We start from the raw sequence: 15,535 nt of genomic DNA on the forward strand, positions 1-15,535 counted from the left end.
TCGATTTGCTAAAGTGTAAGGAAACAAATTTTCGCTTGACAAGAGAGAGACCTCTTCTTGGCTATCAGGAGTAGTTACGAGTATTGCCTTATTAATCAAGGATGTAGTGTTTGTTTTGTGTTTGTTTTGTATCATATCATAAGTTTGTCCTGTTCCCACAACAGAACAGAAAAGGGAGGACTGATTAGAGGTTGTTCTGTCTCAAGTTCCATAGCTATTCTCACAAGAACAACACGCCTCAGTCGGTCATGGCCAGGTGTCTGGAGGGGATCGAGCGGACATCCATAAGAAGCTCACTGCCCACTGATGTATAAGGGTGCGTGTCCACTGGTAAGCTGTATTTTAGAGCTGTTTACAATGGATAATGATCTCTAGGGCGCTACAGAGACGAGAGCTGTGTTCCAGCTATAGTGCCAGGAGCTCTAGGCTTTTTTGCAGTTGAAAAAAGTTGAACTTTTTGTGCTAGAGCGCAGGCTCTAAACGTTCTGACGACGAGGACGGTCGGTTTTTGGCAAAACCGCAGAGACAGCAAACGTTAGCACTAGCTAACATTAGCTAGCTATCTTAACTTGGCTAGTTAATCTGCAGGACACACAGCCTAAGGTCTTAGTTGGAGAGAGCTCTAGCCATTGGACTGAAACTATGTATAGGTACAGACCACCGACTATAAAGGTGGGAAAAACGACTGACTGACTGTGAAGTGTTTATATATATATATATATATATATATATATATATATATATATATATATATATATATATATATCGTTATATAGTTATAAACAACAATTATGTAACACAGGTACATATATTTCTCTCTCTCTCTCATTCACACACACACACACACACACACACACACACACACACACAAACACAAACAAACGGATTCTTCTGGCTAACACAGGAGAATATGACAGGTAGTTACAGTACTTCCCATTGATGAGCTGTAAACGGAACACAACATTTCAGCAGCATCTCAACATCTCTGGGACTGAATTGTTGTGAAGCTCCTCATAAAACTGGAATAATGTTGTGTCTTCTCAAAGGCAGGAGAACTGAGCTGGTCTCCGTGTGACTGCCTGCTAGCAGCACTGTCATGCTAATGAGGGAATAAACATCAATGTGATAGAGGGTTGGCTCAGGAACAACTGGCTAGGTTCCACATCTAGAACACAGGTCATGTTCAAAGCGTGTGTGTTCTCTACTGAGGATGATTGGCTCCTCCAGGAATCACTACATCCTTGCTTCAGACTTTTCTGGTGGAGAATCAGCAGAAAAACACCGTGTAGGAGGGAGAGACATCTTGTTAAATGGTTCTTTGTGAGAGTAAGTACAGTGTGTTGTGTTTGAATAAGTGAAACTTCAGCAAACCTCTATTATTTTAGTGTGCATAGGCCTATGGGTTTTTAGATGTAATAGTCTGCGATGCCCGAAATGTCTGCGTCTGAAAAGTGTGGAGACATCGAAACCGTCGGTAGAACAGCGCCGAAAACCGACGCTACCAATCAAACCCCTGCCTACACCTCCAATAGGGTGAGAGACCGGCCTTCCCGGAGATGAGGTCCTCCAGACAAAGAGAGTGGAGAATCAAAACAAAACATTCAGCCCCATGAGGAAGGACCGCCCTGAGAGGATTGCTTCTGCATTGCAGTTTTTTTAAAATCTCTCAAATTATTTCCACACCCGTTTAGCGAAACCTGGGAGAATGTCTTCCATCTCTAGCTGAGCACAGCGTTAAGAGAGATATAGCAAGGGACCGAAAGCACTGACAATAAAACAAGCGCGGTCTTGGTGACCTAACTGGGTTGAATCTTATCTGCGTCGGGCTAAATTCCGGGGCCGGGTACAATTCCAATTGTAGTTCAGTCAAAATCAGGAGGGATACATACAGGGATACATACAGGAGAGACCAGCCGGCCTGATGGAAACCCAGGGTAGACTAACAAGCCAAAGTGGGCTGCTCCGCCTCACAGCACGCCGGCCAATCAACTTATGGCAGCATTTATTGGCGTCGCCATGGCAATGGCGGGCAACTGTCAGGGCGGGGAGCGTGGGTTTGTTGGGGTCAGATTGTGGGTGTGTTGGAGTTGGGGTGTGTGTGTGTGTGTGCTTTTAATTTGTCCTGCCTTTTGTTTTAAATGTCTATAATGTCTTGCTTTTTGTTTTAATGCTTTTGATGTCTCATGTAAAGCACCTTGAATTGCCCTGTGGCTGAAATGTGCTATATAAATAAACTTGCCTTGCCTTGCCTTGTGTGTGTGTGTGTGTGTGTTGGAGTTGGGGTGTGTGTGTGTGTGTGTGTGTGTGTGTGTGTGTGTGTGTGTGTTGGAGTCGGGGTTCGTGTGTGTTGGGGTCAGAGTGTGTGTGTGTGTGTGTGTGTGTGTGTGTGTGTGTGTGTGTTGGAGTCGGGGTGTGTGTGTGTGTTGGGGTCAGAGTGTGTGTGTGTGTGTGTTGGAGTCGGGGTGTGTGTATGTGTTGGGGTCAGAGTGTGTGTGTGTTGGGTCTATCTATGAAGCGTCTATCTATGAAGCGTCTATCCATGAACCGTCTATCTATGAAGCGTCTATCTATGAAGCGTCTATCTACGAACCGTCTATCTATGAACCGTCTATCTATGAAGCGTCTATCTATGAAGCGTCTATCTATGAAGCGTCTATCTATGAAGCGTCTATCTATGAAGCGTCTATCTATGAAGCGGCTATCTATGAAGCGTCTATCTATGAAGCGTCTATCTATGAAGCGTCTATCTATGAAGCGTCTATCTATGAAGCGTCTATCTATGAACCGTCTATCTATGAACCGTCTATCTACAAAGCGTCTATCTATGAACCGTCTATCTATGAAGCGTCTATCTATGAAGCGTCTATCTATGAAGCGTCTATCTATGAAGCGTCTATCTATGAAGCGTCTATCTATGAAGCGTCTATCTATGAAGCGTCTATCTATGAACCGTCTATCTATGAAGCGTCTATCTATGAAGCGTCTATCTACAAAGCGTCTATCTATGAACCGTCTATCTTTGAAGCGTCTATCTATGAAGCGTCTATCTATGAACCGTCTATCTATGAAGCGTCTATCTATGAAGCGTCTATCTATGAACCGTCTATCTATGAAGCGTCTATCTATGAAGCGTCTATCTATGAAGCGTCTATCTATGAACCGTCTATCTATGAACCGTCTATCTACAAAGCGTCTATCTATGAACCGTCTATCTATGAAGCGTCTATCTATGAAGCGTCTATCTATGAACCGTCTATCTATGAAGCGTCTATCTATGAAGCGTCTATCTATGAAGCGTCTATCTATGAAGCGTCTATCTATGAACCGTCTATCTATGAAGCGTCTATCTATGAACCATCTATCTATGAACCGTCTATCTACAAAGCTTCTATCTATGAACCGTCTATCTATGAAGCGTCTATCTATGAAGCGTCTATCTATGAACCGTCTATCTATGAAGCGTCTATCTATGAACCGTCTATCTATGAAGCGTCTATCTATGAAGCGTCTATCTATGAAGCGTCTATCTATGAACCGTCTATCTATGAAGCGTCTATCTATGAAGCGTCTATCTATGAAGCGTCTATCTATGAACCGTCTATCTATGAACCGTCTATCTACAAAGCGTCTATCTATGAACCGTCTATCTATGAAGCGTCTATCTATGAAGCGTCTATCTATGAACCGTCTATCTATGAAGCGTCTATCTATGAAGCGTCTATCTATGAAGCGTCTATCTATGAAGCGTCTATCTATGAACCGTCTATCTATGAAGCGTCTATCTATGAACCATCTATCTATGAACCGTCTATCTACAAAGCTTCTATCTATGAACCGTCTATCTATGAAGCGTCTATCTATGAAGCGTCTATCTATGAACCGTCTATCTATGAAGCGTCTATCTATGAACCGTCTATCTATGAAGCGTCTATCTATGAAGCGTCTATCTATGAACCGTCTATCTATGAAGCGTCTATCTATGAACCATCTATCTATGAACCCCATCCATGCTGCTCTGACCCTAAACCACACATGTAACAGGTACCTCATGAGTCACGCTGTGAGTCAGAACAAGCGCTCCATACCTCTGACGTGCGTGTGTGGAGGAGGGGAGGGCCAGGGCTTCTCGTCGAATAGGACCCAGGCATTCTGCTGAGGGGGTGGAGCCACAGGCTCTATAGAGGAGGAGGGGGTGTCTGTAGGGGGGGGCCTCTGGGAGCTGCTGCTCACGTCTGAAGAAGAGGTGTACACTGACGTTAATGGACGTTAATGGCTAAGACACACAAGAGTTAGAGTTAGCATTTGACTACCTACACACATAATTAACCACAGATTGTAAGCAAGCAAACACACGCACGCACGCACACACGCGCGCACACACACACACACACACACACACACACGCACACACACACGCGCACACACACACACTGACAGGTGGCAGACTGTTGCTGAAACTAACACAGGGTAGCCAGAAGCCCATCCCTGCTGACGAACCATGAGTCAGCAGGTCCATGAGATCCCTCCCCAGCTAGAGAGAGACAAGCTCATGAGATCCCTTCCCTCCCCAGCTAGAGAGAGAGAGACAAGCTCATGAGATCCCTTCCCTCCCCAGCTAGAGAGAGACAAGCTCATGAGATCCCTCCCCAGATAGAGAGAGAGAGAGACAAGCTCATGAGATCCCTTCCCTCCCCAGATAGAGAGAGAGACAAGCTCATGAGATCCCTTCCCTCCCCAGCTAGAGAGAGACAAGCTCATGAGATCCCTTCCCTCCCCAGATAGAGAGAGAGACAAGCTCATGAGATCCCTTCCCTCCCCAGATAGAGAGAGAGACAAGCTCATGAGATCCCTTCCCTCCCCAGCTAGAGAGAGACAAGCTCATGAGATCCCTCCCCTCCCCAGCTAGAGAGAGACAAGCTCATGAGATCCCTTCCCTCCCCAGCTAGAGAGACAAGCTCATGAGATCCCTTCCCTCCCCAGCTAGAGAGAGAGAGACAAGCTCATGAGATCCCTTCCCTCCCCAGCTAGAGAGAGACAAGCTCATGAGATCCCTTCCCTCCCCAGCTAGAGAGAGACAAGCTCATGAGATCCCTTCCCTCCCCAGCTAGAGAGAGACAAGCTCATGAGATCCCTCCCCTCCCCAGCTAGAGAGAGACAAGCTCATGAGATCCCTTCCCTCCCCAGCTAGAGAGAGACAAGCTCATGAGATCCCTTCCCTCCCCAGCTAGAGAGAGACAAGCTCATGAGATCCCTTCCCTCCCCAGCTAGAGAGAGACAAGCTCATGAGATCCCTCCCCCCCCCCAGCTAGAGAGAGACAGGGAAGTAGTGTTGTTGTGGCCAGTGGCGCGGATCTGTATCCAACTTTGGGGGGGATATTTACATGTCTGGGGCGGACATCTTCCTACATGGCTGTATGGTCATTTGAATGCCACTACTCCAATCTAAATATTGTGGGGGGGGCGGGGGGGGGGACAATTTTAATGATCTCAAATATTGGGGGGGACATGTCCCCCCTGACCCCCCCAGGATCCCCGCCCCTGGGTGTGGCCGATGGGAAAGGAAGCCTGTGTATCTCTGACTCTTCATTATCTCATCAGGGGCAGAACATCCACCCTGTTATGCTTCTCTATCTCCCTGTAGATGTTTAACGGGGGAATGGAGAAAGGGACCATGGGAAATGTAGTGTCCCGGTGTAGACAAACACTAATGTGGGAATCGATGGACACCTTCCAGGACACTGGGAGAATAGTTTGGTGACGGGTTTCGCTGACATTCTCCAGACATTATCAGAATAGTGTTGCACTGCGATACTTGTCACACGGTTAACTGTGCATGTGATTCAGTAATGAAATATAATGTAATCGCTCGTCTCCTGTGAAAAACTGCTTCTCTTGTCAAGACAGCAAAAACGTCGGTCTCACAAATACACGTTTAGTTTTGAGGAGACTCAGTAGATGTTGTACAGATGCTTAATAAGCCTGAACCGGTGGACCCTCAATGTGAAGTATTGTTATTGTCTTTTGAACACATACCAGCCTGGTGCTCCGAGCTCTTCACCAGCCTCTCGTCGGCGAACCCCACCCATCCCGCCCTCCCCGCGCTGACTCTGCTGTTCGTGGCGGCGGTCATGCCAGACCCGGTCAGATACCAGGACGGGGACCCCGGCGTGTGACGGCTGTTGCCTGTGTTTGCGTGCTTGCGTGGGGGGATGTGCTCACAGGTGAGAGGCCTCAGACTTCAAGCCCATCTGGTCTCCATTCGTGGCTGAAGAGGAAACAGAGGAAGAGAGACGGGTTAGATCACTCCATGATCCAGATGGACTCACTTTTAACAGGACGACATCAGTGACAAATCTATCGTAGCCTAGAGATACATAGATGTCCAGAGCTCAGAGATACAGCACAAACATTTGAGAGAACATTTCAGTGCACAAGGTGGTACATGGGATAACTTATCTGTCGTGTAACATTGTGGAATTGTGTTATTTAAAAAATAAAAAGGGGAGTGGGCTAGACAGGATATGAAGCAACTCCAGTGTAACATAAACCCTCATTTATACGAGAGAGAGAGAGAGAGAGAGAGAGAGAGAGAGAGAGAGAGAGAGAGAGAGAGAGAGAGTTTCCTGAGCCTCTAAGTACTCAAAAGTCCATTCTGTTCCCATCAGGGCTGAAAATGAACACCTGCCACCGGCCATGCAGGTTAAATTTCCATTTGGCGACTAGATTTCGGGGCTATCTGAAAAAAATATACTTGGCCGGTAGATATTTTCATCTAGTCCCCTTGGCAGGTGACTCACCGTGAGCCAAAAAGTTAATTTTCACCCCTGGTTCCCATAGTGACCGATACAGTGTATATTAGGGGATGCACACATCTGATGTAGCCCAGCTAAAGGTTGAGAATAACACTTCAGAAGGTCAGTGGAGGAAAAACACAGAACTCGTGGTTCATGATCGGTTTTCAACATAGCAATGTGAGAGAGAGAGAGAGACAATGTGAGAGAGAGAGAGAGACAATATTATTATGACCTGCCTCTACAGACAGTCCCAGGCTGAGAGAGAGAGAGAGAGAGAGAGAGACAATATCATGTCTGCCTCTACAGACAGTCACAGGCTGAGAGAGAGTGAGAGAGAGAGAGACAAAGGTAGAAAAAAAAACATGGGAGAGAGAAAGATACGAATGTCAGAGAATGAGAGAGGTGCAAAGAGAGAGAATGACAGAAAGAAACAGAGGGAGAAGAGAGACAGAGAAAATTAGAGCGAGAGAGACAGAGAGAGAGAGGGAGAGAGATGGAGAGAGAGAGAAAGGGAGAAAGAGAGGGAGAGAGAGGGAGAGAGAGAGAGGAGGAGAGAGAGAGAGAGGGAGCGAGAGAGGGAGCGAGAGAGAGGGAGCGAGAGAGAGGGAGAGAGAGGGAGAGAGAGAGGGAGAGAGGATGAGAGAGAGGGAGAGAGAGGGAGAGAGATGGAGAGAGAGGGAGAGGGAGAGAGACAGAGAGGGAGGGAGAGGGAGAGGGAGAGGGAGAGGGAGAGGGAGAGGGAGAGAGAGAGAGAGAGGGAGAGGGAGAGGGAGAGGGAGAGGGAGAGGGAGAGAGAGAGGGAGAGGGAGAGGGAGAGGGAGAGGGAGAGGGAGAGAGAGAGAGACAGAGAGAGAGAGAGAGAGAGAGAGAGAGAGAGGACAGGAAGCATCCATCCATCCAGAGGAAACACCCTGGGAGTCTGTAACTGCCTGATAAACATGCCTGACTCACTCTGCCCTTTTGTTTTTCCTTGTTCTCTCTCTATTTCTTTCTCCACCCTCCTCATCCCTTTCTTCCTCCATCTGGGCATCATGATTCACTGAGACAGACATCCCCTGCCCTCCCTCCCTCCCTCTCTCTAGTGAGCTCTCCCTCCATCCCTCTGACTGAGACACACCAGCTCTCCCTCTCCCTCTCTCCCTCCCTCCCTCTCTCTAGTGAGCTCTCCCTCCCTCCCTCTCTCTAGTGAGCTCTCTCTCCATCCCTCTGACTAAGACACACCAGCTCTCCCTCTCCCTCCCTCCCTCTCACCCTCTCTCCCTCCCTCCCTCTCACCCTCTCTCCCTCCCTCTCTCTAGTGAGCTCTCTCTAGTGAGCTCTCTCTCCATCCCTCTGACTGAGACACACCAGCTCTCCCTCTCCCTCTCTCCCTCCCTCCCTCTCTCTAGTGAGCTCTCCCTCCATCCCTCTGACTGAGACACACCAGCTCCCCTTCTCCCTCCCTCCCTCCCTCCCTCCCTCCCTCCCTCTCTCTCCCTGGTGCCTGTTTGTTGGCCGACACATCCATGTTTGGTTTCAATTAGGTCCCCACCCTCACACTCGCCCCCAAACAGTCCTGAGATACGACCATCTGAGTCAAGTTTCACAGTGAAGAAACAGTCCTGAGATACGACCATCTGAGTCAAGTTTCACAGTGAAGAAACAGTCCTGAGATACGACCATCTGAGCCAAGTTTCACAGTGAAGAAACAGTCCTAAATACGACCATCTGAGCCAAGTTTCACAGTGAAGAACCAGTCCTGAGATACGACCATCTGAGTCAAGTTTCACAGTGAAGAAACAGTCCTGAGATACGACCATCTGAGTCAAGTTTCACAGTGAAGAAACAGTCCTGAGATACGACCATCTGAGCCAAGTTTCACAGTGAAGAAACAGTCCTGAGATACGACCATCTGAGTCAAGTTTCATAGTGAAGAAACAGTCCTGAGATACGACCATCTGAGCCAAGTTTCACAGTGAAGAAACAGTCCTGAGATACGACCATCTGAGCCAAGTTTCACAGTGAAGAAACAGAGCCACATGGATGGTCCTGTTCATTGCCAATAAAAAATGTTCAGAGACATGTCACGACTGAATGCTCAGCTCAATTCAGACCTTGTTGATTAGGGCAGCCACCTGAAGCATGACACCAGTGAGGTCTCTCTCCAAGTCCATACCCCCCCTAGAGCCACCTGAAGCATGACACCAGTGAGGTCTCTCTCCAAGTCCATACCCCCCCCTAGAGCCACCTGAAGCATGACACCAGTGAGGTCTCTCTCCAAGTCCATACCCCCCCCTAGAGCCACCTGAAGCATGAGGTCTCTCTCCAAGTCCATACCCCCCCCCTAGCCCATTCTATTCCCCGTGTGCTCGCTCCAGCGGTCACACAATGATCACAGACTGACCACACGCAAATAGCTATGGCTTTGATCCAGTCAAGATCCAATGACCGTGAAAAACAACCTGCCCTGAGGGCACCTCTTCAGAAGCGGGTGACAAGCGCCTAAAAAATCCTATTAAGCAACCCAGTCTACCGGTGTATGATGAACTTTACCAGGTCAAATAACCAGCTCTGTCTGAAATGAATAACAATGTGAAACAGTTCCGCTTCCCTGCAGACTTGTTCTTGGCACACAGCGGGAAGACTAGGGTTGAAAGTTTTTCATTCTCTACGGTGTACGCTTTGGATTCAGCTTGCCTGAAACCGTGAGTGGCCCACCTGAATTTCCCTGCTTGGACTGCTCCATAATAGGCTCATGCTGACGGGCTAAACCAATTACATCTCAGATAGGTGTGAGGAGGGAGTGACAGAGGAATGACTAGAGAGGACGTGATATGATTGGGGTTACAAAAACAGCAATAGAGGAATGTTGGATGGATATGAGAAGGATGGCAGAAGGATGGAGGGATAGAGCAGAGGAGAGAGAGAAGGAGGGATAGAGAGCAGAGGAGGAGAGAGAAGGAGGGATAGAGAGCAGAGAGGTAGAGAGAAGGAGGGATAGAGAGCAGAGAGGGAGAGAGAAGGAGGGATAGAGAGCAGAGGAGAGAGAGAAGGAGGGATAGAGAGCAGAGAGGTAGAGAGAAGGAGGGATAGAGAGCAGAGGAGGAGAGAGAAGGAGGGATAGAGAGCAGAGAGGTAGAGAGAAGGAGGGATAGAGAGCAGAGGAGGAGAGAGAAGGAGGGATAGAGAACAGAGGAGAGAGAGAAGGAGGGATAGAGAGCAGAGGAGAGAGAGAAGGAGGGATAGAGAGCAGAGGAGGAGAGAGAAGGAGGGATAGAGAGCAGAGAGGTAGAGAGAAGGAGGGATAGAGAGCAGAGGAGGAGAGAGAAGGAGGGATAGAGAGCAGAGGAGGAGAGAGAGAAGGAGGGATAGAGAGCAGAGGAGAGAGAAGGAGGGAGAGAGCAGAGGAGAGAGAGAAGGAGGGATAGAGAGCAGAGAGGGAGAGAGAAGGAGGGATAGAGAGCAGAGGAGAGAGAGAAGGAGGGATAGAGAGCAGAGAGGTAGAGAGAAGGAGGGATAGAGAGCAGAGGAGGAGAGAGAAGGAGGGATAGAGAGCAGAGAGGGAGAGAGAAGGAGGGATAGAGAGCAGAGAGGAGAGAGAAGGAGGGATAGAGAGCAGAGAGGTAGAGAGAAGGAGGGATAGAGAGCAGAGAGGTAGAGAGAAGGAGGGATAGAGAACAGAGGAGGAGAGAGAATGATGGATAGACTGAGGGGTTGAGAGAAGGATGGGGTTGTGGGTAAAAGAGAGAGAGAAGGGGAACAGAGGGGTGAATTGTTCTACCCCTGGGCCCTCTCCAACCCCTGACTCAACACCAGGCCAAGTCTCTGCACTGGCTGGCACACACACACACACACACACACACACACACACACACACACACACACACACACACACACACACAAACAAGCCTCTGGCCTGGCACTGTTAGCCATGTGTTAGTGGGAGGGTCACACACTCAAATGTAATGACACACACAGCACACACACTCACATCATATACACAGCCCAGAATCAGAAAATACACAAAGCTATACACACAGTCAGATCATTCATAACAGTAGCCCGATATCTCTCTCTCTCCCACACTCGCAGTCTCTCTCTCTCTCTCTCTCTCTCTACTATTCAATTCAATGGGGCTTTATTAGCATGGGAAGCATGTGTTTACATTGCCAAAGAGTGAATATAAGAATACAACTGTGATTGCTACAAAGATAGGTAAAACAATAACTTGGAAAATAAAAATAGAAAAATGTGCAGTTTGAAAAATATAGCCTATATAAATATAAATAAGTGAGTCCTGTGTAAACACTACTTTTTAATGTAGGCTACTTAAAGGTGGCTTATCTGTTGTACTGTCTGTGTGTGTGTGTGTGTGTGTGTGTGTGCGTGTGTGTGAGTGAGTGAGTGAGGTGGCCTATCTGTTGTGCAGTGTGTGTGTGTGTGTGTGTGTGTGTGTGTGTGTGTGTGTGTGTGTGTGTGTGTGTGAGGTGGCCTATCTGTTGTGCAGTGTGTGTGTGTGTGTGTGTGTGTGTGTGTGTGTGTGTGTGTGTGTGTGTGTGTGGCCCCGTTGGGACAGTGGGGACCCTTCAGGACTCCCCTCCCCCAGCTGGGAGCCGCCCGCACCCCTCCGCCCTGTGTAAACACGCTCTCTCCTTCAGCTGCTGATGTCATGTTGACACTGAGCAACATGGTCATGCCAAAATGCTCCTTATAGTCTTGCTGTTTGACTGCTGGTTCAAAGAATGAGGAACAGGCTCCATTATTACTAGGCTATATCACGCAGCCGTAGGATACTGGGTTGACGGTGAGCTGCTGTTGTCCCCAGACGAGTCTGAAGGGATACTCAGGACAACTACACTAGTCTTACTTATGCCTAACCTGGTCGGGCTAAGTAGGCTACTCACTAAATTGACACTATCCATTATGTTCATGTGATAATAGCAGGTCTTCACCACCAAATGTTGTCCATGAACCCAAAGTGTGAGTTTCGAACTGACTCTCATGTTCTATTTGCAACTTGTTGATAGTGCGACTCCCCGGTCGCTCCGCTACCAAACAGACCTGCCGCCAGCAGGACAGCAACAAACCAGCAACATTAGCCTGGGAACTATCCTTACTAAGCACAGAACAATGCTAGAAACAGCGATTTATATGTAATATTAACGGGAAACATATTACCGATCCGGTTTCAGTGAAGCGCAGTGCGGCGGTGTCCGTGTTCCATTGAGTTTGACTACGTTGGGCCAAGCGACGCATGACTGGACACGCAGCTTCCTCCTCCGGTGAAATGGGATTGGTCCAGGATTGGTCCCGTAGGATGTATTGGGATTGGTCCCGTAGGATGTATTGGGATTGGTCCCGTAGGATGTGTCATAAACCTGCCGCGCGCTTCCTACTCCGGGGAGATGGGATTGGTCCCATAGGATGTATTAGGATTGGTCCCATAGGATGTATTAGGATTGGTCCCATAGGATGTATTAGGATTGGTCCCATAGGATGTATTAGGATTGGTCCCATATGATGTATTAGGATTGGTCCCGTAGGATGTGTTAGGATTGGTCCCAGAGGATGTATTAGGATTGGTCCCATAGGATGTATTAGGATTGGTCCCGTAGGATGTATTAGGATTGGTCCCATAGGATGTATTAGGATTGGTCCCGTAGGATGTATTGGGATTGGTCCCGTAGGATGTGTCATAAACCTGCCGCATCCACGTGGGCCACATTACACAGCGATTTCACAAGGTCCCCTCACCATAGAGAGAGCCTGCTATTCCTATTATGTGAGCTAGGGCTATTTTGCAAACGAATCGTGACATTGGCAATGATAAACTCACCATTTAGATTTAATCAAAATGTTATAGCCTACTTATTTATTTCCACAACTCGTGTATATTTGGATTTCTGTAGCCTATAGGTGAATTTAGTATTGTAAATGTGCATGTAATCTGCTACTAAGTCTAGGCTATTTCTATCACAGTTTTTACATTTTGAAGGTGATGGATTTTTAGCGCCATCTCCTGGATCCCCATCACTCATATGTATGTAGTCTACGTTTCTACCCATAGATGGCGCAAGAGTCTTATTTTCCACAAAAGCGACGTGACTCCTCGTGACATCCGTAATCCTCCTCCTCCTCCTCCTCCTCCTCCTGATCTAATATTTAAAAGTGTGTATATCAGTGGGCTACTGACATTCAATACTATTCTCATTCATGGATTAATCTACAAATTGTGCATACTCCTGTACAGGCCTACCTGCCTTGTGCTAATTATGTAATTTATGCATAGGCTAACAAGGATAGTGTTTATTATTGCAGCCGATATAGGCCTAAGCCAATCTTTTCTTTTTCTAGAAATAACATTCTTTTTCAGATGTTGAAATATAGCTATAGGTCTACCCTTAGTTGGCAGTAGGCCTAGGTCATTTGAGGAGACCGTAATGCTGTCAGCCTGTCTCCATCACAGTGGGGATCCCCCCTAACCCTGACCATGAATGCCCTGTAAACATTACACCCATCTGTCCAATCAATGACTCACTTTACCACAGACAGAGCAGAGAGGGAGGGAGGGAGGGAGAGGGGAATGGGATGGGTATTGAGTCCAAATCAACGGCAAGAGCCCACTGAGCAAAGACACGTCTAAAATATATCTTTTAGATGTCTTTTCTGTCTTTTTCGGACGTCCAAAGACATCCAATTAGGAGCCAGAATGAATGTTTTTTTTTAATGTTCAGATATTGGACCCGTTCTGCACGTCCACAGATGTCTTAGAGGGGTCCAAGCCAGACGTGTGAATATTGAAGGGGTCCAGCAGACGTACAAACGGGGTTCTGGACCGACGGACGTTATTAAGACATGATCTGAACGTCTCCCTGACGTTGTGTGTTTGCTGGGAGAGCGTGTAGAATAGCTGGCCGTGTCCGTGAGCGTGTGTGTGCACGTGGGAGTGCGTTTAGCGTGTGCATGTGCTTGATGCTTTCACATGTGTAGAGAATCAAGAGGGAAACGACTCCCTATATGAACTATACTAAGGTGTCACACTGTAGTGTGGCCAGTGTCCTATAGGCTATGCCTATAGCCTACAAGTACTACACATGCATTCACATGAGGACACAAAGCAAGCAAGCTTGTACACACACACACATACTAACACACACGCACACAAACACGTACACACGTCAGTTCTTCTAGTTGAGGAGCTGACCCACTTGGTGAACTTGTGGAGCTGCGATGTTAGCGCTGTGGTGTTAGCACTGTGGTGTTAGTTCTGTGGTGTTAGTTCTGTGGTGTTAGCGCTGTGGTGTTAGTTCTGTGGTGTTAGTTCTGTGGTGTTAGCGCTGTGGTGTTAGTTCTGTGGTGTTAGTTCTGTGGTGTTAGTTCTGTGGTGTTAGTTCTGTGGTGTTAGTTCTGTGGTGTTAGCTCTGTGGTGTTAGTTCTGTGGTGTTAGCGCTGTGGTGTTAGTTATGTGGTGTTAGCTCTGTGGTGTTAGTTCTGTGGTGTTAGTTCTGTGGTGTTAGTTCTGTGGTGTTAGTTCTGTGGTGTTAGTTATGTGGTGTTAGTTATGTGGTGTTAGTTCTGTGGTGTTAGCGCTGTGGTGTTAGTTCTGTGGTGTTAGTTATGTGGTGTTAGTTCTGTGGTGTTAGTTATGTGGTGTTAGTTCTGTGGTGTTAGTTCTGTGGTGTTAGCTCTGTGGTGTTAGTTCTGTGGTGTTAGTTATGTGGTGTTAGTTCTGTGGTGTTAGTTCTGTGGTGTTAGCTCTGTGGTGTTAGTTATGTGGTGTTAGCGCTGTGGTGTTAGCTCTGTGGTGTTAGTTCTGTGGTGTTAGTTCTGTGGTGTTAGTTCTGTGGTGTTAGCTCTGTGGTGTTAGTTATGTGGTGTTAGCGCTGTGGTGTTAGCTCTGTGGTGTTAGTTCTGCGGTGTTAGTTCTGTGGTGTTAGTTCTGCGCTCAGTAGCGGGTGTGTCACACATGGCGTAACCGACAGTGACGCGCCCACTGCTTCATCTGCTGTTGCTATGGACACAGGCGTCCGCCCCTCTGGAGGCAGGAGGAGGAGTTAAGTCGTGTTGGGTTTACCCCGTTGTCACGACGCCAGATAATTAAAAATAGAGGTCCCGGCACTCACGTATTTAGTAGAAAAAAAAAGTTTAATTAGGACAATGTAGACAGTGAGCGTTCCGGCGTGGACGCCTTCCTCCGCTACGCCAGATAAGACTGATGAGTGGAATAAGTGAAAATGCAGTGTGTGTGTGTGTGTGTGTGTGTGTGTGTGTGTGTGTGTGTGTGTGTGTGTGTGTGTGTGTGTGTGTGTCACACACAGAGAGAAGATTGCAGTAAGAGTTAGGTTTTATGGCTTTTGGGTGCATCAGGAATCAAGGTTAAAAGTCAGGTCGACTCCGCAACCTCCTCTTCTCCTCTCTCTCTCTCTCTCTCTCTCTCTCGTTCACTTCACCTCTCCCCTCATCCTGGTTCTTTTCCCATCCCCCTCCTCTCCTCTCACATCCACTCCACATGCGGCTAATTCATCCCTCTGGTTAACCTACTTTCATCGCAATTAAAATGCCTTGGGCACCCTTTCTCCATTTCCCTCTCCCTCCTCCTCCCTCTCCCTCCTCCTCCCTCTCTATCTCCCTCCTCCTCCATCTCCCTCCTCCTCCTCCATCTCTCTCCTCCTCCCTCACTGTCCCACTCAGTATCCTTCTTCTTCTTCTTCTTCTTCATCATTTCCATTTTCCGTCTCAGTGTCTCCAATGATTCCTCTTTT

The 15,535-nt window shown here is 47.7% G+C and overlaps 1 protein-coding gene across 1 annotated transcript in view; it reads right to left on the bottom strand.

The window, feature by feature from the left end:
* The window catches only part of ston2 (stonin 2), a 22,038-nt gene extending 17,843 nt beyond the window's left edge, over positions 1-4,195 (bottom strand). The window contains exon 1 of the mRNA XM_084437816.1: positions 4,086-4,195. The gene's annotated coding sequence lies outside the window, so the exon portion shown is untranslated. The remainder of the gene's footprint in view (positions 1-4,085) is intronic.
* Positions 4,196-15,535: the final 11,340 nt, after the last annotated feature.

The sequence above is a fragment of the Borostomias antarcticus genome, assembly GCF_949987555.1.
Source record: "Borostomias antarcticus genome assembly, chromosome: 5".
In the NCBI taxonomy this organism is placed as follows: Eukaryota; Metazoa; Chordata; class Actinopteri; order Stomiiformes; family Stomiidae; genus Borostomias; species Borostomias antarcticus.